Here is a 20,204-nt window from a genome sequence, read left to right as displayed (position 1 = left end):
GTTGTACTGCTTTTTTTCTGTTTCTTTTTCCTTTTTTTGCTGTTGTAGTGTACACACCATGTGGTATTGGCCCCCTCCTATGTAATACCCTCTTCTAGAGGGCCTTTAGGGGTAACCTGAATAAATAAATAAATAAATGTGTTGAGACCACTGATTTCAAAGCAGGGTGATAAAGCGGTAAGCAGTTACTTGCCAACAGGAGCTTCAGTTGGCCAACACAGAGTTTCCTTTGGGGGTCCGAGCGAAACCTGCTCCCGTCCCTAAGAGCATCCGTAGACGCTCAACGACATCACCATAGTACGGTATGAATTTTCGATATTCCCCTACCATGCCTAGAAAAGAGCGCAATGTCGCCTTATTTGAGGGGGTTGGTACACCTGGAAGGCCTCTAAATTCCTCAGGAGTAGACGAACCCCTTCGTCGCTCACCCGGTTGCCCAAAATGTCAAGCTCCTTCATTTCAAAAGTTGAACGAAGCTCACACTAACGCGTAAGACTTGAAGGTAGCGAAGCTGGGCCAACCTTTACGACCACCACGAAAGGGGACTCACCTGATCACATCCCTAAAGCACTTACTAATTCATGACCCACAGGTTCGAAAAGTATCCTCTACGGATACGAAAGGTTTTACAAATTTATACAGATAAAATCCTGACGTCGTAGTTTATTTAAGAAATATATCTCTTTTTACTGAGATAAACAATATAATAAAGAAACGCATTTTGGTTTATCCAGTTTTCACTACATACCCCTAGCTGTCTTGCAAGCTAGACTGGGACGAAGCAAGCCATCAAGCAAGCTAGACGAAGCAGTGCAGGGAGATAGCGGCTGAGCGTCGTCTGAAGTTAGAGAAGCGCAGAGTAAAATACGTTTTCAGAGGAGGTTGAGAGCAATGAATCAACATAGGTGGGCAGATAAGGTTTCAGATACCTATCCTTGAAAAGCTTGGACACGCAGTGGTTAAGGCAGGCTAGAAGGCTAACGATGAAATGCGCAAATAACAGTGGGGAATCTAAAACAGCCAAGAGTTAGAGATTAGTTAGCGATTAGTTAGTTAAAAGTAGTTAGAAATGTACAGGGCAGAGAAATTGGGCATCGGAAAGGAAAATTTCTACGACAATTCCCAGGGCAGTGCTTTGCTTTTTGAGGCTAGAGCAGGTTGCTTGCAAACTGAGAGCTTTGTGTGGAAGTATTCCCAAGTGATGGGGTATGCGGGGTCTGCGGGAAAGAAACAGAAACTATGCGGCACATAGTGTTAGAATGCGTGGGTATACATCCAAATCTACATGAGGGAAATGTTTGGCTTTCAGAAACCCTAGTATTTAAGGGTAGCACATAAGAAGTTAACTACAAGGCTGTCGAGGCGACGGAAAGACGATTAGAATGCTGGTGGACGAGAAGCAGAGAGGGGAATGTTGCTTAGGACAGTTACCACCTGTAACAGGAAAAAAAAATATTTTGTGCCTAATAAGTTTTTTGTGCCAGCCCTAAGCAGCGCTTACATTAAACGAAGAGTGTAAAGCATAGGTATAGTATTCCTTTTTTTAACATTACACGTCATGACCCCGCTACAAAGGGGAAACCAATAGCAATTATCAATCATCATCATCAGCTACAGCGTTATTTTTTTCATTTCAGTGCAGAGGTAACATGTGTCTGAGATAAGCAAACTAGGCCGTTGTGAACATTTGTATTTATTTGTAAATATGGTGTTTTTAAGTCCATGGGTCATGAAGTAGTAAATCCCATAGGAGTGTTCACAAGTGAGCTCCGCCTAAGTCCGCGGTTGCAGGCGATTTGCTTCTTCTTCGCTACCGCAACGACCTTTATTCCATCATTGTTGCTATGACTGTGAGCTTCTATCATTTTTTTCAGAAGTCATATACATTTGACATCGCATCGCAGGGGCGTACGCTATGAAGTGTATTTCCCGTTCCGAGCTAGTGCTGCCACGATTATCAAGCGCTGAAGCATTTTTGGGCCGACCTCGGCCAATCTCCCTTTATGGGTATTCTCGGCTAGACAAAAATGCGAAAGGGACGCTAGGCGGTCGTCGTGAGGCACCACACACGAGCTCTAGACATTTTCTTGGTTTGTTAACTGCCGGGCATTCGCCGCGAGGTCCGCGCTCAGGCACGCGTGCTCGGCAATTTCTTGGTATTTTTAACTGCGGACACAAGAAATTACGATTTGATGAACAGCTTCGCTGTTAAAATGCACTTATCATTCCGTTTCATCTCAGCATTGCCATTGCACTTGCAGCATTGGCATTGCAACAGTATTATCCTGCCGCAGGCAGGCATAACAGCGTTCGTTTGTACACCAGAACACAAAAATGTCATCAATTCTGCAGAGAGTATTTCTTCTGCCATGAGAAATTACTGTTCGTTTGTAAACTAGAATACACAAATGTCATCAATATGCAGAGAGTGTTTCTGCAGCCTTGCGAGATTGTTGTATCATCCTCTGGAAAGCAGCGGGGGCCGCGTCAAGATCAAAACAGACACGCTTGTACCTGTGCACTGCAATGAAAGCAGCGAGGTCTCTCCCGTTAGGGTTAACTATCATTTGATGATAGGCAGAGGCCAAATGCAGTCTTCAAAAGAACTTTGTCGCATGCAGTTTGTGTAGTACCTCTTCCGTGAGGGGCAGGGGAAATGATTCTACAATGATTGCTTTGTTATGTTCCCGCCGGTCCACAGACATCCTACGTTTCCCTTACATTTTCTTCAATACATCTATTGGAAAGACCAATGGGGCCCGGTCACGTTTATCAATTACATCTGCCTGTTCCAGACTGTCAAGTTCAGCTTCAATAGGTTCGATCACCGCAAACAGAAAGCGTCGCAGTTTTGTGCTTCTAGGAGCAACATCCTCGCGTATCCTGGCTTTATGCACGATACCCTTTGTAAGACCCAAATTTTCGTCAAACATATGAGAAAACTGGGATAGCAAGTCAGGAGAGAATCTTTGCGTCTGGAAGAAGTCTGGAAGCAGTTCAGTTACGTACAATTTATCTCTAGTTGCAGTGTGTAGACGACGTCGATTCCCAGGATATTTGTGCCTTAGAGTACCACGTAGACCAGGAGTTGAGTATGCTGGCTCCTGTACCAGACTGGAGCGACAAAACATTCTTGAACTTTTATCTTTATGCTTAAAAAATCCAGCAATGTCGCTAATTTTGACTGGAGCGGTGGTGGCGGCTTGAGTTTGTTGTGCGTGTCAGCACGGAGATTTGAAACAGCAGAACCCATGTCCACGAGATAATCGACGGGCGTTTCTTGTACTTGTACTTGCATGCACACTCCGGCGCTTTGCTCATCTTTACGCTGCAGTACGCTCAGAGGTGTTGGATCGCGGCATTCAGCTCCTTAAACAGCGAGGGACTTCTTTCTGAGGTTTTCACTACAACAGACTCCCTCGAACTGGCCTACCTTGCCACAATTGTTGCAAGTCTTGGTCCTTGCTTTGCAAACGTTAGAATTGGCTAAGTGCTTCGAAGCGCCGCAGCGAAAGCAAGTCCTCCTGTTTTTGCCCGACAGGGCTCGTTCGGCTGGCCCTGTCGTCAACGCCTATCAACTCCTTGCGCGTAGCAGATAACAACTCCTTGGATATACTGCGCGACTTCTTCGATACTTCTTGGAATGGTGAGGCCCCTGTCCAATGTCATTGAAGAGCCTTCCAAAAGTAGCCGCTCTCAAAGTACGGTATTGCTCGTCTTTGCCACGTATCCACTCGTCAGCCCTGTCATTGAAGGTGCTGGTAAGTGAAAGTTCTCGTAGCGCAAAAACGAACATGTCCGCGGCCTCGTACGGTTAGTGAACACATTTTTCAAAGTGGTGACCTTCAATGACAACATTTGTACTTGCTGCGTAGTAGGCCTCGAGCGCGTGTAGAGCAGCTTTCAAGTAGTCACCCGCCTTGATATGCTGCTTTTCTGACAGCGTGCAGTAGATTCGTAGTCACTCGACCGCCCGGCAATGAAGGAGCGCCTTGCGGCGTAGTGGCGGGTAGCCGTCGCTTGCCGACGCCACCACGTAGTTCTCGAACAGCTGACGAAGCTTCTGTGCCGGGATTTCTGCAAAAATACAAGCTTTGTTTCGAAATGACGCTGTAGCGCCATGGAAATGCATGTGTTCTTGTGCTGGAGCCCCGAATTGAGGGGCAAAGTAAATGTGAAAACCTTAGAGAGGAGCCCTGGAGCAAGAACGCAAAGCGACAAGCGAAACGACGGAAGGCAATGCGTGTAGCTTTGCGCCTTTGTTGCAGTGCTCCTAAGATTATCACCTTTCCGTTGCCACTCAAGGCGGCACCCCAGCCCAAGAACACATGTATTTCCATGGCCCTACCACATCGTTTCAAAACGACGCCCTTTTTTGGGGGAGTTCGGCTCCTGGTGTCGGTATAAACGACGGCGGCAGCGTTACCGCCATTGAAGATTTCCATATGCCTCCTCGGAATTTAAGTGCTCTAGTGGCGTTCCGCCTACAACCAAAAGTCTTAACGAAAAGCTTACAACCCCGTCGCCATATGTTGTATCTGACGCACACCGAGTCACCGACTCACCAGAGGAATAGAGGAATGCGGAAGCTACCTGGTACTCGCGGGAAGGAGCATTTATTATTTTCGCACACTATTTACAACTCGGCTGCCGTTAATAATAATTTCGGTGGAAACTGGCCATCTTAACCCTGTGGGCCACTTGTGTCACAAACAGATCGCAACGTATACGCCATTGTCAACATCTCTAAATATAATGCGGTGCGATAATTGACATTCTGGCTCAAATTGTTTAATTTCTCAGCGTATTAAGCGTCTATGGCTGCCGGAATAGCGCTGAGGGCACTATAAAATATCAAATCTTTCGAATAAAACAAACTTGAGATTATTGCCCTTTTGAACAATAAAGAGAAGCGTTCATCAGCTCGGCCTCAAGATCTTAAGTTCGATTCACGTTAGCGAAGGTTAAAAACTGCATGGATTTTAAAACGCTTTACTCAAGCCTTAATGCTGCGTGAATAATTCAAGGAAAGTATGTTTAATATTAGAAGAAGAAATTTTATCCTCACGCCTTGCGTCCACTCACGTTAAGCGTCGTCGCATCCACATGAAAGCAGCCCCAAGTCATCTTGTCCAGTTCGCAAACGCCTTTGTTGCAGGTGCCCCGTTTCAAAGTGAGTTCCTTGTTGTAACCATAAGCCAGTACCTGAGAGAGACGACATTTGGTTAATCTACTCCAGTAATTTTATAAAAACTTTGCCCAAAAGATTTTTCTTGATCCTGATCATCTGTTGTGGCGTTTAAGGCTCACCTTTATGATTCTTTTTATTCAGTATCGGTAATATTATTTCATTATTTCGCTTTTATTATAATTAATAAACAAAGAAACAAGCTTGTTATCTCTTTTTTGTGCAGATGCACGCAGTTTTTGGTGTTGGTTCCTCTACGCAAAACTTTTTTCGTGGTTTGGCTTGTTTGATGGCTTTTTTTACTTTTCGATATTTGTGGAAGGATGGTAAGTAGGAAGAATATATTTTAGTTGTTCTTTTTTGTTTTTTGTTGGTGGTTTTTAGCTGCGTTTTTTTTTTTTTGCTTTTCTACAAATTATTTTTCGACCAACGATTCCCATTGCATTGTTAAAACGATGACACTACAAACTAATAGAACCACCTTTTTTACTTCTTGAACCATTTTTTAACAATCCGCGAAAGACACAAAAAACATTTAATTTCCGAGGTTATGAGTTTGGTGTAGAAACGGGGCATTAGACAATTTTGTTATTTCGATGGTCGTCGGTGTTTTTGATTTGTAGTTTCTTATAATTGCTTGAGGGGTTAAAATTGATATCACCAGTTCAGTCTTAAGGTACTATCGTTTTTGATTTCACAATTTTCGCAGGACGATAATCCCCGTTTACTCACCTCGCCAACTACGCATGTTTTTTGAACAGATGTAGGGCTTTGTAGGGTTGGTGCGGTGAGGTACATGCTAAAGAATGCTTACACATTTTAAAAGGAATCAGGTGGAAATTCGACGTCGAGAGAGCCCAGATAAACGTACAACCAAATCTGCTTGTGCATATTCGCCAACGCCGCAAAAGTAAGAAAAACAAAAAAGCATGTTTGGGTTGATAAATCACATAAATCAGCTTCACTCTTTCCGTCACCTGAAAACAAAACGCGACAACGACAATCCTACTGTAATTGCTACGCAGTATGTAAACTAGCCCAGTGCGGGCTCTCCAGCAATTTTTTTACCTCTTGTTCCCCTTAGCCTCCGAACCCTTACCTTTGCCGATTTCACCTTTGTCCTTGACTTTCGCAGTTTCCGTTACACAAACTGATTGGTATTCTGATTAGTATCCGCACTTAACATTTTCTCACTTTGTTGCAATGCTGCTTACTTCGCCAATATATTGTTATTATTGCGTCCTGTGTTGTTTTATGGCTAACATATGGGCGCTTGGGCAGATAATTTCTTTCCTGTTAGCTTCGTCCCCCACCTTGTTGTGACCGTTTGTAGTACAAAATATATTATAACTACCGATACAAGACAACACGCCGCATCACTGTTTCCGCAGTCGGCACTTGTGTGTTCTATTACTACGATAAGTTTAAAGTCTGCGAACATCATTCACGACATTAGACATACTTACGAAACATGTCAGGCCGGCTGCATGGGTCGCTTTTTTACCTATTTCAAGTAAACAGGTGCAGTTGTGCACGTATTGAACCTGTAAGATATCACGAAAAATTGCCTGTACCATTTCTCATTTGCGGTAGGTCAAAATCTTCACAAATCATCTTAAAACTTGACCCTTGTTTGAAGTATTGTGTGTGAGTTAAGAAAGCTAGAACTGTATCCATTGTTTACGTTCCCACTCTGTTGTTGCAATATTTATCTATTTATTCATTTACTTATTTGTTTATTTGAAGTCTTCACCAACAGTGCCGGGCCTTCTCGGGTGATGCACTGGGTGCAGTAATATAAGGTACACAAAAAGACAACATATAAAAAGGAAAATAAATTTCAAAATAGGCTAAAGTAGATGTGTAGATAAATACAAAAAAGGAGACTGATAAAGGAAGGCAAAACGTTTTCTATACAATAATATTTGGGAGATCGTGTGTAGAGCATGCACTAACGAACACATACAAGCATAAGCAAGGTGGCGCTTTTGGTACAGAAGCACAAAAACAGACGACAAAGTGCCAGTGAGACCTCATCTCAACATGAGAATTCAAAATATCAAATTTTTCAATAAGGGTGTGAGAAGAACCATTTCATCGCAAAAACTGTCAATAGAAGATAAAACAGACTGTTAAAGGCATGTTGGCATCGGCTAGCTGCTGTCAGGCTCAGTGATATGTCAACATAAAAGCAGCTATGTGGCCGCAGAGGTCTGCCTGGCGCTCAAAGGTGAACAGAGATTACAAGGCAAGCGCAGTCAAAATGGCGAAACAGCGCCATTTACCTCCTGCAGCCATAGTACCGCAACGAAGGCAGTGTTCACTGCTGTATTTTTGTTTTCAAAATACACGGCCGGTACATGGCAGGAAGCGAAGAGAATGGAACGAATAAAACTGTCCTAGGTCATGCGTTTTCTTTCTAACGTTAATTTAAGTCAGTTGATCTCCCACAACCTAGCAATGCCTTCCATCAGAACATTAGAAAAAAGCGTTATATCCACCGGGTGGTAGCAGACACCTGCCTTCTCAATATGCTAGTGAGCATAGAGGAAGAAAAAGTTAGGAGACGGCGCTACCGGAGAAACGTGAAGCCTATACATGAAAATTGGGCCCATCTCCCCGCGAGGGGGACTCGAGTAAATGCGTCGCATAGAATGTGGGTGTATTGCGTTAACGTTTAGTTTTTCGGGAGTTGGTGGTAGTGAATGCGTTGTATCAGCAGCTTGTTGACGTAGTTTAAATGAGTCAAGGATATAAGGCGCGTTCGTAGCCTCCCATTCTGTGTCGGCTTTGTGGCGCAGTGGGTAGAGCACCATGTACATTGCGTTCCGCCCGCAGGGTCGAGGGATCGAAACCAGGCGCCGGATAGTATTTTTGTTTATATAGTGTAGGGGGAGGGGTGCGGACTACGACTACGGACGTCAACGCGGGTGACATCGTAAGTTACTGAAATGCTCTCCATTTAAAACTATAAAATCATCGCACAAAGTGTCTTAATTGCACCCGGGGGCGTGATTCATCGGGCCCGCGCGGCGGATACGCTTCTGCCTGTGGTAAGCTTGTTTGAGGAAGGTGAACTTTCCCGCCAACAACACGAAGCTGCCGAAGCTGCCCTCCCCGCCCCCCCCCCCCCCCCCCCCCCCCCGTTTACTACACCAAACCTGTAGCACGCGCACACAAGGTAGCGGAACGCTTGATTGTAACAGAAGACAAGTATAAAGGAGTGTTCGCAAACAGAGATTGCATTCTAAAAAACTTGTACGCATGATACAAATTTTCTGCGCAAGCATATTTTTATAAATTCAGAGCTGTAAATCAACGTAGCGGCAAATTCGCTCTTGTGCTTTGATTGTACCTTATCGCAGCTAAAGGCAAAACTTGGAAGCTCTGTGCACGTTCTCAGTGTTGTGGCAAGAATGAGATCTTGCTCATCCTACAGCGCCCTTCTGTAATTATATAAAACTCTGGGTTACATTCATCATGACCTTCTATTCGTATCGGAAATGTCCACTTCATGCTCCCACACACGACAAAGCATGCATTCTCGAACGCTACGAGTGCGCCCAGAAGTACCACAGTTTACTTCTACCCTGGGTACGATTGCCGTTGCAGGCGTATATACGACTGCTCCGCTGCTTTCGAGCGAACTCTGTCGTGTCCACCTACGATGGCTGCCATTGCATGAACCCAATCTATTGTGGATTTCTTCGAGCACGTGCTCCAGAAGCAGTTTGCCGGCAGCCGTCGCGCATGAGCAGCCCATATTTCCCTCTCGTTACGAACCAATTGTGGCTTCACAGAATACTCATTCGGTGCTCTAAAGGCCACCATTCCGCCTATACATCCCGGAAATTATCAAGAAGCTGTGTTTGCACTCAGTGGGTTCAAACAGTGGCTTTTAGCGTTTTTTGAAAAACACATCTCTATACTGGAGGCTCTGTGACTGAGTCAAGGCCAACCACGGCGGTGGTGATCTTAAACCTGCAAACAACCCGACGCTTCGCAGGTAGCCATACCGAAGGAGACTGGTTTAGTCTCGCATGAGCCACCTCAAGCCTGCACCCTGTTCTGTGACGTAAAGTCAGCACTTCACGTCTTCAATGGTGTCATAAGGCAGGGGCCTTAACCTGTTCTGTGACGTAAAGTCAGCACCCCACGTTCTCAATGGTGTTATAAGGCAGGCGTCTTATTATGGAATTTCCGTAAAAGTGGTGGAGCTGTACTTTTTTGCGGTGCAGAAAAAGCCATGTTTTGACGATTCAGTGGTTCGAGGCCATTTTAGATTGGCCGAAAAATAATGGGCTCCCGCGGATGCAAAAAAAAATATTCTACAGGTGCAGCAGTCATGTGCCTTCTCTTTGCAAGACGCTACACGAGCTCTCTTTTGTTTGTACATCTTATGCTCTCATCTACATGTTTTTGTCACACCTGTGCTTTTTTTTCTCTTTCATTTTTTTTTCATTCTGCAACAGTGACATTGTTTGCACAGTCGAAAGGATATTGTGCTGATTTGTGTCACACACCCTCGTCTCTCTTTTTTTTTCTATGTGATGAATTACATTCATATATTATCGGTAATTCTTTATCGGTGCTGCACGTAAGCTGAATTAATTAATAAATACGACGAGCGCTGATTTTTCTACCTGTCGAAAAGTGTGCAGGGCGTATTGGCGTAATACTGTACAACGGCACCAGTGAGGACACTCAAGCTCCGATTTAAACGCAATCCCGCAATCCTGCATTCGTTCACACTGAATTTGAAGTTCATTTTAGAGTAAGCCTACGTAAAAGTTGGAAAGGCAAACGTAATCCATGAGGAGGCCACTAGTAAAAAATGCGGAGGGACCTCCGAACACATCCAGGAATAGCTTGTGCACAATATGCAGCAGACAGTGTTTGCTAATCGGGTTTTACGCAATGTATAAACACGAAGTAGTAATCGGCTAACAGGAAACAAAAAAGTTCATACATTGTTCAAATATATCATGGTAAAGAACCATTCTGCAATTTTTATGAGAGTAAACTAAAAGTAAATGTTTTATGTGGAGTGTAGATGTCCCACTTCTACATTAGGAGGGGTGAAAATATAATTACACACTGATAACGCGAAGTACTCAATTCACAGTAAAATAAAGGTAGGGATTACAAAAATACGATCAAATTCTAACTTCCAAAATAAAGGTTCATGTAACATGCTCGAAGATATTTCGTTCCAATCGACACATTTTGTTCTTTCTCGGCTGTGTCAGGACAATCGAGCTGGAGTAAGTTCATTTTTTATACGACGCAGCCATTGCGTAGGTCGACATAAAGCGAAAGTTTTAAACCTTGCAGACGCCCTCTTTATACAATGTTTCGTGGCTTCTTTCAATGTTTAAACACTATAGACGCAGATAAAAAGTCTCAACGACTACGTTGATGACGATAAATCGCTAGATCTCTGTCCTTGAAAGCTACCAGAAGCAAAGTGGGGTGTCGAAGCAACGTACCATGGATTATGACTCATGACATGAACCTGGCTCGGTTATACTCTAGTTTCCACTAGTTGGATGTTTTAGTGGAGCACAAAAGTGATACTTGCTTATTATTGATTGTGGGAAAGAACGGGTCCCCATACAATAGCAAAAATGTCCTCCTACCATGGAGCCCAGCGGATCCGGTCAAAGGCACGGGAATGGCAAGGTGAGCTGGTCAGCACCGCTCTTCCCACAAAGCAATCAGAACAAACCGACTCAATCCTCATCTCAACAGACCACCGACATTAACCAGCAACTAGCCGAAATAATAGGTCAACTCAGAGAATTAAGAGCTGAAAACCAACAGCTAAGAGAGGAAAACAGACAACTGAAAGCATTGCTAATTACCAAAAATTCAATCCCTTCACCTCAAACCCACACACAAATCGAAAACGAAACCACTCCCCAACCCATGAGTGACCGCTGTCCCACACCAGCTCCTGCCGAACCCGTGACAACATTAGAACGAACAGTAGCTGGTCTCTCCGTAGCCATCATGCAGGTTCAGCAGCAAATGAAGGAAATAGTGATGCAAACACAGCAACTGCAACAACACAGCACCCTAAACGAAGAAAACATGAAAAAACTATGGCAACATATGTGACACACTAACCTAAAACAAACTACCCCTGAGCCAAACGAGGATGATCAAGGCAACCACAAGAAAGTAAAACTTAACGTTAGCCCAGAAGCACTGCCTCTGCCTCCTGACACAATGGATGATTATGAATAAGCCAATTCAGCCAAACAGTAACAACCTAACAATCTGGCAGTGGAAATGTCGCATGTATAAACAGAAAAGTGGCGCTTTACACCAATACATACGGCACGTAGAAGACCGCCCAGACGTAATAGCCATACAAGAAACTGGATCTACACCATCACAACCAGGCTATAGCACCCACACAACATCATCCCCAAATAGCAGAATAGCCACGCTTGTCGCAAGATACCTTACAGTCGTACAACATGCAATAAATGGCAGTGATATTGATTACATCCTTATAGAGATCCTGCCCACCAAAAGGGGTCAGCCTAGTCTTTTTGTACTGAACTTATATAGTCCTCCGAGCCGCAAGAAAGAGGACTTCGATTACCTACTCGCTACAACCCTGAAACTGGTCAAGAGAAACGCAGTGGTCATCCTGGGAGATTTTAATGCGCCACACCCGGCCTGGGGATACGGAAAAGCAACCACAAAAGGAAACAAGCTATGGGAACTCATCCATCAACAAGGCCTGACCCTTTACACGGATCCAAACTACCCAACAAGAATTGGTAACAGCATAACACGAGACACCTGTCCCGACCTGACGATAACGAAAAACCTTTCACGAGCAGAATGGCACAACTCTGAAGAGACACTTGAGAGCGACCATTGTATTCTCGTCACCACAGTCCCTCTCACGTGCAAGAACCACCCCGTAAAGAATACACGCCTCGCCAACTGGGATGCATTTCGAAAGCAGAGAGAAAACAACCCCTCTTCAGAGATTACCAACATAGAAGAGTGGGTTCGAGATCTGCACGAAGACGTATCCAGCCAATCCAAGGAGCTGACTTTATCGGAAGAAAAACCAGCCTTCGACCCTCATTCACTTCACCTCTGTCATGCCCGAATAAGTATGCTCAGGAAATGGCGCCGACAGAAACTGAATAGGAGACTCAAAATTCGAATAGCAAAAATTACGGAAAAAGCCTCCAAGTACGCAGCGGAACTCATGCGGCAAAACTGGAACGAACTTTGCAACAAACTCCAAGGCACGTTAGGTAGTGCAAAAACCTGGGCGCTATTGCGAAATTTTCTGGACCCTACAAAACGCCGATCAGCTACGCAAAACACCATCAAGAAAATCATGCACCAACACCCAGGAACCAACCAAGACATCCTTGATGCTCTACGGGACAAATATATAGGTCAACAGCAACCGTCGGACAAGCCAGAGGAGTACAGAGGCGACCCCAACGAAGACCTGGATAGACCAATCACCCTCTCTGAAGTCAAGCAGGCGGTTCAGGCCCTCACCAATAACACCACACCGGGAGCAGATAAGGTCACGAACCGCATATTCCGAAACTTAGACGATACCTCCATCCAGGCCCTTACAACTTATTTCAACCACCACTTGGAAGAAGGCACACTGCCAAGAGAATGGACTCACGCTGATATCGTCCTGATTCCCAAACCAGGCAAGCCACCCAAGCTGGAAAACCTGCGGCCTATTTCCCTAACCTCTTGCATAGGCAAACTGTTCGAGCAAGTTGTCCTAAACAGACTTCAGCCTTACATAGAAAACAATAACTTTTTACCACCAACAATGTTTGGTTTTCGTCCGCACCTTAGCACACAAGCTATTCTCCTCCAACTCCACGAAGAAATTACGCAGAAGATCTGTCCCTACAGCACCAAAGCCATCCTGGCATTAGACCTCAAGGCTGCATTTGATAACGTCAGTCACAAAACCATACTCAGAAACCTCAGCGACATAAACTGCGTGCAACGTGCTTTCGCGTACATCAGCGCCTTCCTCCGCAACCGTACCGCCACGGTCGGCATAGGGGACCTCAGAACCCCCCCTCTTCTAACTCCAAACAAGGCAACCCCGCAAGGAGCTGTATTGTCGCCAACACTCTTTAACATAGCGATGATGAAACTTCCAGCTCAACTCGCGGCGACACAGGGCGTGCACCACGCTATCTACGCCGACGGCGTCACCATATGGGCAAACATCGGCTCGGACAGCGAGATACAGGAAGCCCTGCAATGTGCGGCCGACATTGTCCAACAGTACGCGCGCAACAGCGGTCTTGAATGTGCGCCGGAAAAGTCGGAACTACTCTTGAAGAAGACAAAATGCGGAAAAATTCAATACGACCATCCTCAAATCTCCCTCACATTGGACAATCAAGATATTCCACAAGTACAGACTATTAGAATCCTCGGACTCTACCTTCAACAAGATGGCGGTGGATCGCACGCACTTCAGCGACTCAAGCACAGCACAAATCAAGTCATCCGCATCATGATCCGAATCGCAAACAGGCGCCATGGTCTTAAAGAAGAAGATACCACCCGTCTAGTACAAGCACTCGTCATCAGCCGGGTAACTTACACCGTACCCTACATCACAATCAAGAGGCGACAACAGGAGCAATTAGAATCCCTCGTCCGGCAAGCCTACAAGCGAGCCCTAAATCTTCCACCCACCACCTCGACGCAGAAGCTACTGGCCCTCGGCGTCCACAGCACGGTAGAAGAACACGTTGCTGCACACCTCGTCAGCCAACGAGAAAGACTCCAGCTGACCCCGACGGGCAGGCAGGTTCTCGAATGCTTAGGGTATCCAACACAAACTACAGGCCATAACCACACGATGACACTCCCACACATGTATCGCGACAAAATTCACGTAAGACCTATACCTAAAAACATGCATCCTGATTACAACCAGGGGAGACGAGAAGCCCGCCCCCGTGCTCTCCAAATCAAATTTCAAAAATCCTAAGACGTGCGGTACACCGACGCAGCCAGCTATCCAGGGAGGTCAGCTATGGTCATCAGCGTTATTGATGAGGACATGCGAGAACGAACGACCGCGACAGTGAGTACACCACGCCCTTTAGAAGCAGAGGAAACGGCAATAGCACTAGCCATCACGTCAGCCCTGCGAACCAAACACTTAACAGTAGTATCCGACTCGCAAGCAGCCTGTCGCAGCTTTAGCAAAGGCCGAATATCTAAAATCGCCCATCAAATTCTGACTAAACATTCGCCCAGTCAACTACCCACAACTTCAGTAATCTGGACACCAGGACACAGCGCCCTGGACGGGAACGGACGAGCGCATGCATCAGCCCGAGCTATCATTATCCGGGCCCCGCCACCTCAGGACGCCCAGTCCACACTTCCAGTGCCAATCCCTTTGACATATCATGATATTCTGCAACATCAGCGTTTAAGTCGCCGCTCTCTTCCTCCGTCGCACAAACACCTAATCAACGAGGAGACAGTAGAATGGCGCCTGTTCCAGACGAACACCTACCCACATCTCAGCCTCCTCCACTCGATGTACCCCGCTGTCCATCCGTCAAATCAATGCCCACTGTGCGGGCGAGAAACAGCTACTCTTTACCACGTCACATGGGCCTGTCCCGAAACTAAGACAGTGCCCGTGAATGACAATCCAATGAGTGAACAGTGGGAAGCCGTGCTGTCCAGCTCGACCCTGGAAGATCAGCGCCGACTGGTCGAGAGGGCCCGGGCGACAGCCAAAGCTACAGGGGCTCTGGAATTAGGGCTGCTCTCACTTGGGAAGACGAAAATCTACTTTTTGCCACCAATAAAGTTTTTCCTCCTTCTCCTCCTCCTCCTCCTCCTCCTCTTCTTGTCTCTTTCACTCTTTTGCCCTTTTGTCTGGTCCAATTACATTAACACAGTAGTTGCACCCGCTGTTCATTCATATTGATACTAAGACCGGTGAGACTTTCCCTAGCGGTATTTTCCAAGCCCAGCATTACATTGCACACTCCTCGTTCCAATATTAGATAATTTCATTATTAACACCTTGATAACTACAATCCATGTCTCCCACCTGCCTTGCGTACGCTTTCCAACTCGTTGTGATTATTGACATTGTCGACTCAATTGTCTATAGTCTTTCTACTCCCCAGTAGAAATTTGGGCAGCCTTCGGCCGACCGCAACATCGATTTCATGGCGAGTTTACTCATCAGAATTCTTGCCGTACACTTCGGAACGCTTTTAAAAGTTAACATATTACTCATCGAAGGAACCCTTAATCTTCGCCAAAGTATCCGTCATTAAGTTACAGTGCCAAAAACAATTATGATTTAGGTTCTCGTCACCCTTCTGTGTAATCTCCCCCCCGGACGCCCAATCGAAATGCACGTCAATCTATTTGTCGAAAGACGTCTCACAATTGTCACCTTATCACCTTTCTCGCAGAATTGTCAAACTTGTCACCTTTCTCGCAGAAAGACAAGAAATGTTCCCTTTTCCACTAATGGCCGCACTTTCTGGGAATACGCGTCATAGCCGTATAACGGTGCAAGTATTTCCTATTTTAAATAAATTTTACTTTCAACATTGGCAGCAGATAGATGAAGGGGTGAAAGGGGGAGTACTAGTTTCCTATATTACAACATCAAATCTTAGTCGTAGTGCTCTTCGTTGAGCTCTTTGCTAAATATGACAAACTGCCCCGAAAACTCTTTGCACAAAACCTCGTTGCTCTTTTTTTCTTTTTGGGTTGAAACTGAAAGTTCAATGCACTTGACATTAAATTCCTAACTCTTCGATGTACTCATCAGCAAAATTATTCCCATATTTTTGTGCACTCCTCAGCAATAGTCTTGTCATGGGCCTTTACTAATCTCCTCTCTGATGGCTTATGCCACCATTTAAAAATGGACAAGGTTGAAACACGTTGGTTTGTCGTCACACAGGAAACATCTCAATAAGTAAATACGAAGAACGACGCCAGAACAATACAAGAGCTTGTCCCACCCTCGCCCTGTCCTATATCATTACTGCGCCCTATATTCTGTGTAACGAGAAAATATTTATTACAGTCACAACAGGCCTATCAAGGCGGCTGAGTTTGACGCTTAGGCAAATGTCTTTCTGCAAATAGTTCTGTTATATTGTTCGGTTTATAGTGACAGAATTTGCAATAAGAATATAACTGTTTCAGTGCCATTATAGGTGGATCTCTTGATTTTCTGGTAAGGAATATAATATTAAAGATATCCTAGCACAGACCCTTTCTTTCGCTTGATCAGCAAGTATTCATGCTCATTTATTGCAGCGCCTGGTACTGCAAAGCTTTTCTGGTAGTTTGTCTATACTTACAGAGTTTTTTCCAACATTCATTGTGCGCTCTCGGCACCTAAAATATTCGGGCGGGTCTTGTTTCTTTTGGGCTACAACACGAAAGCCTGTGTTGGCGCAAAAAAACCAAATAAATTTTGTTAGTATCGTGGCCACGTGCATGGCGGCAATGCATCTATATGTGTTGTATAACTTTTACCACACCCGTTTCCTCTGTAAAGGAAATAAAATATGGCATGCAGCAATATATTTCTTACTTTTCTTCAACTATTTTGGTTCGGCAGAGGACATTTAGTGATTTTTTTACACAATTTACAAATGCGGAGGTAGACATGATCACAATATCGAGCCGCAGAAAATTATTACGCACAGTTGTGCCGGTAATATTGTTACCTAGTGCATATTTGTGGTTCTTGCTATTGTAGTCTTCATTGTGTTAAGATTGGTTTAGGTTCTTCACCTCTTCTTGCCTTTTAAAAATGGTGGTGTCTCCTATAGATCCGCCGCCTACCCACACACTGTTGCCCTGCACTCATACCCTGCCCTATACACTTGCACGCATTCTGACTTGATGGTGTGTAAACGTGACGTTATTCCTTCTGTATAGGAATCTTTCTACATTTATGCCTAACGCCGTTAGGCTTCACTTAATGGCTCCCAAAATTAGGCGTAAATATTCGTCGAACAAGGGTGCTCCGGCAAGGCTCAGTCATGGTAACAGGTAGAAGAATAGAAACGCCAACTAACAATTAACGCAGATCCACTCAACGTGAAAGCTCTCGCAGTGCGGAGTTCACTCGACAGAGGTGCTGTGGCGCCCTCTCGCGACTGATTTCGGTATCAACCTGGTGCTCTACAGAAAGTTGTCAAGCGACATGCAGCCCCTGAAAGGCGTATGAAGAGAAACTGGATTAAGTTTTTAGTCACTTTTGGTAATTGCTGAGTAATTCCCGATGGTCTCCTTATTTTATATCATTGTGCACTTTTTTTAGGTGCGAACGTTTGCTCTGCAGCATGAAACGGTGAAGGCGAGTGAGTCTGAATGTACGCAAACAGGAAGTTTTCACTGAGGAAGTGTAAAATGCTCCGGTGGTACGGCCCAAAGAGCCAGCGTCTGCAGTCGGGCGGCCGGTTTGGGTTGAGTCCCACACTGTTTAGTATTTGCTATCGAGAACGTTGGAGACCCCGGCAAGTCCACAGAAGATGGTGAATGTCTGCGGCCGATGCCAACGTGGAGCAAAATGGACATGTCAGGCCAAACGGAGCCCGTCGATTCGGGGAGTCGGGGACCAGGTGTGGGTGACAGCTGCTGTAAGGGCAGCCCCGACACGTATCCTTCGTACGGCCACCTCGTCATCGCGGGTGAAACCACCAGGGAGGTTTGATCCACACAGTGGAATAAGTGCGCGTGTCGGTGACCAACTTTGAAATTGCGTCGCCTAAAAATAAGGGCAGTAGAGGTATATGAGTCGCCGCATCCGCCTGCTGCTGTCCAGGGGTCGACGTCCTCTGGGCCCAAATAATCCACTCTGAAGCTAAGCGTCGCAGCCTACGCGTGGATAGTTTGGGATATCGGTTCTTGATGAAGTACTTCCGAAGGTCTCGGACGGCTTGCTTTTGAGTCAGTAAAAATGATGACAGGTTGTGACTGGGCTGGCCTCAGCAGCTCTATAGTCGTCAAAGCGTCGGGAATCGCGTTCAGCTCAGCAAGTGTTGACGGGGGCCTCTGAGGTTGTAGTAATGGCAGGTTTGACAAAAGTGCAAGGCTGAGTTTACGACGGCTGTGGTAATAGGCTTCCTGAAATACTGGCGTCGACGTAAAACATATACATCTTGGCCAGCACTCGATGCGAGTTTCGGCTCAACACAGCCGGCTTGACCGACACATAGGCTTCCGTCAGTAATCAATATTCGGGTCCAAGGAGGGGGTTCTAGATCGGGGTCTGGAGGCGTGTTAGTTTGGAGGCCCATATAACATCTTAAAGCAGCCACAGGTGTGTAAAATCCCGAAGATTATTTTTATTTTTATATAAGACCGATACAGGACCAGACAAGGTAAATATAACTGGTAGCGAAGCTTCCATAGAAGCCCATACGTTCAGAAAATGGCGGCTCTTTAGCTGCTCATGGGGCTTAGCGCCATCTGTGCGAGGAGGGAACACTTGCGGTGGAACAAAAAATAAACAGGATGTGACGCAAGATCCGGTCAGAAAGTGACGTCATTTTGGTGGCATTAGCGGGAAAATATGACTTCAAAATAGCCTTAGCAGGCCTCTGATCGCTGAGGGCTCATGTTATTGCCATCTGACGCAAGTTGACGAGCCCTTGGCGTGTGTGCGTAAAGTCAACGCCAGCTTATACTCGTGACTAGAGAATCGTACTTTAGCATACTGTCGTATGATTTGCCTCGCTCTTTATAAAAACATCTTGCATCTTCTCTGAACCTTTATTCTGTATTCATGCCTTCCACTGTTGTATAAAAGCAATCAGTTGCTTATTTTAATTGCAGTGGGTGGCAAACGTACCAGGGCACTTGCTCCGAGCCAGCTTGAGGTGAAATCAAGAGATAACTGTGACATAACAAAGCTTTAGATCCATTTTTTTTTCGAAGCACCACCACGTCCCCTTACACAACCCCCGTGCACGTATTAACAGTACTATAGTTTCCCGTTACCTGTGGAAATGAGAGGAAAATGGTGCAGTAAAACGCCAGGCGTACGGGAGTTGCTGTTGCCACCTTTTGCAGCACATCGTTTCCGTAGGTACCGAGGAAAGCGCTCCGCTCCAACCGTTGGCAGCATCGTCCCGTAGTTCACCGTGCTCGCCGGGCACGGTACTAAACGTGTTCACCGACGATACAACGCACCTCGCAAGTCCACGCACAGCAAAAAAAGCCGCCCGCATCTTCCCACGGGGGGAACTCGAGTAAATGCGTCGCATCTACTCGAGTCAAGCAAAGCGTCACGTCAAGCGAAGGCCAAGCAAAGACGCCCTTGACTGAATTCCGAACGCGCGCTCCGCCGCTTATATACGTTGAGGGGACTGCGTAAGCCGGTCCCAGTCGATGACGACGTTGGCGTACTTGTAAAGCGGCGTGGACTCTAGGTGTTTGAGCCAAGCGCGGATGTTGGTTCACCGGAGAACGGCACACCGGTTATATGCGCAGCGCGCCCGAAGGAGAGGAAACCGCGGAAGAGAGAGTACTGCACATGCGCCGGCCCCAGCGCGTCTGCCGCGGCTATGATGCAACACAATCCAACACAATCCACTTTAATCCAATCCAATCCAATCCCAATCCAATCCAAGCCAAGCCAAGCCAAGCCAAGCCAATCCAATCCAAGCCAATATAATCTAATCCAATCCAATGCCCCTCGCGAGAGAGGGTTCGAATCCAATCCAATGCCCCTCGCGAGAGAGTGTTCGCTATAGCCTCGACTCGACGCGCATGCGCAGTGAGCGTGTGGACGGCGCCGACGCCGACGCCGGACATCGTGCGACTAACAAATGCTTTGCATTTAATGTATCAGCAGCTTCTTGACGTAGTTTGAATGAGTCAAGGATATAAGGCGCGTTCGTAGACTCCCATTCTGTGTCGGCCTTGTGGCGCAGTGGGTAGAGCACCATGTACATTGCGTTCCGCCCGCAGGGTC

The 20,204-nt window shown here is 45.9% G+C and overlaps 1 long non-coding RNA gene across 1 annotated transcript; it reads right to left on the bottom strand.

Moving 5' to 3' along the window:
- Window positions 1-5,085: 5,085 nt before the first annotated feature.
- LOC144173453 (uncharacterized) lies at window positions 5,086-16,662 on the bottom strand. Its single transcript, XR_013323277.1, has 3 exons — window positions 16,576-16,662; window positions 6,655-6,732; window positions 5,086-5,205 (listed from the first exon to the last, which is right to left on the bottom strand). It is a non-coding gene; the product is annotated as an uncharacterized LOC144173453 (long non-coding RNA).
- Between the last annotated feature and the right edge of the window lie 3,542 nt (window positions 16,663-20,204).

Source organism: Haemaphysalis longicornis, unplaced genomic scaffold (assembly GCF_048455015.1).
Source record: "Haemaphysalis longicornis isolate Haplotype H1 unplaced genomic scaffold, Haemaphysalis longicornis Haplotype H1 scaffold_3, whole genome shotgun sequence".
Classification (NCBI taxonomy): domain Eukaryota; kingdom Metazoa; phylum Arthropoda; class Arachnida; order Ixodida; family Ixodidae; genus Haemaphysalis; species Haemaphysalis longicornis.
Note: the sequence above shows the minus strand (reverse complement) of the source record. Positions and strands in the feature narration are given on the sequence as shown.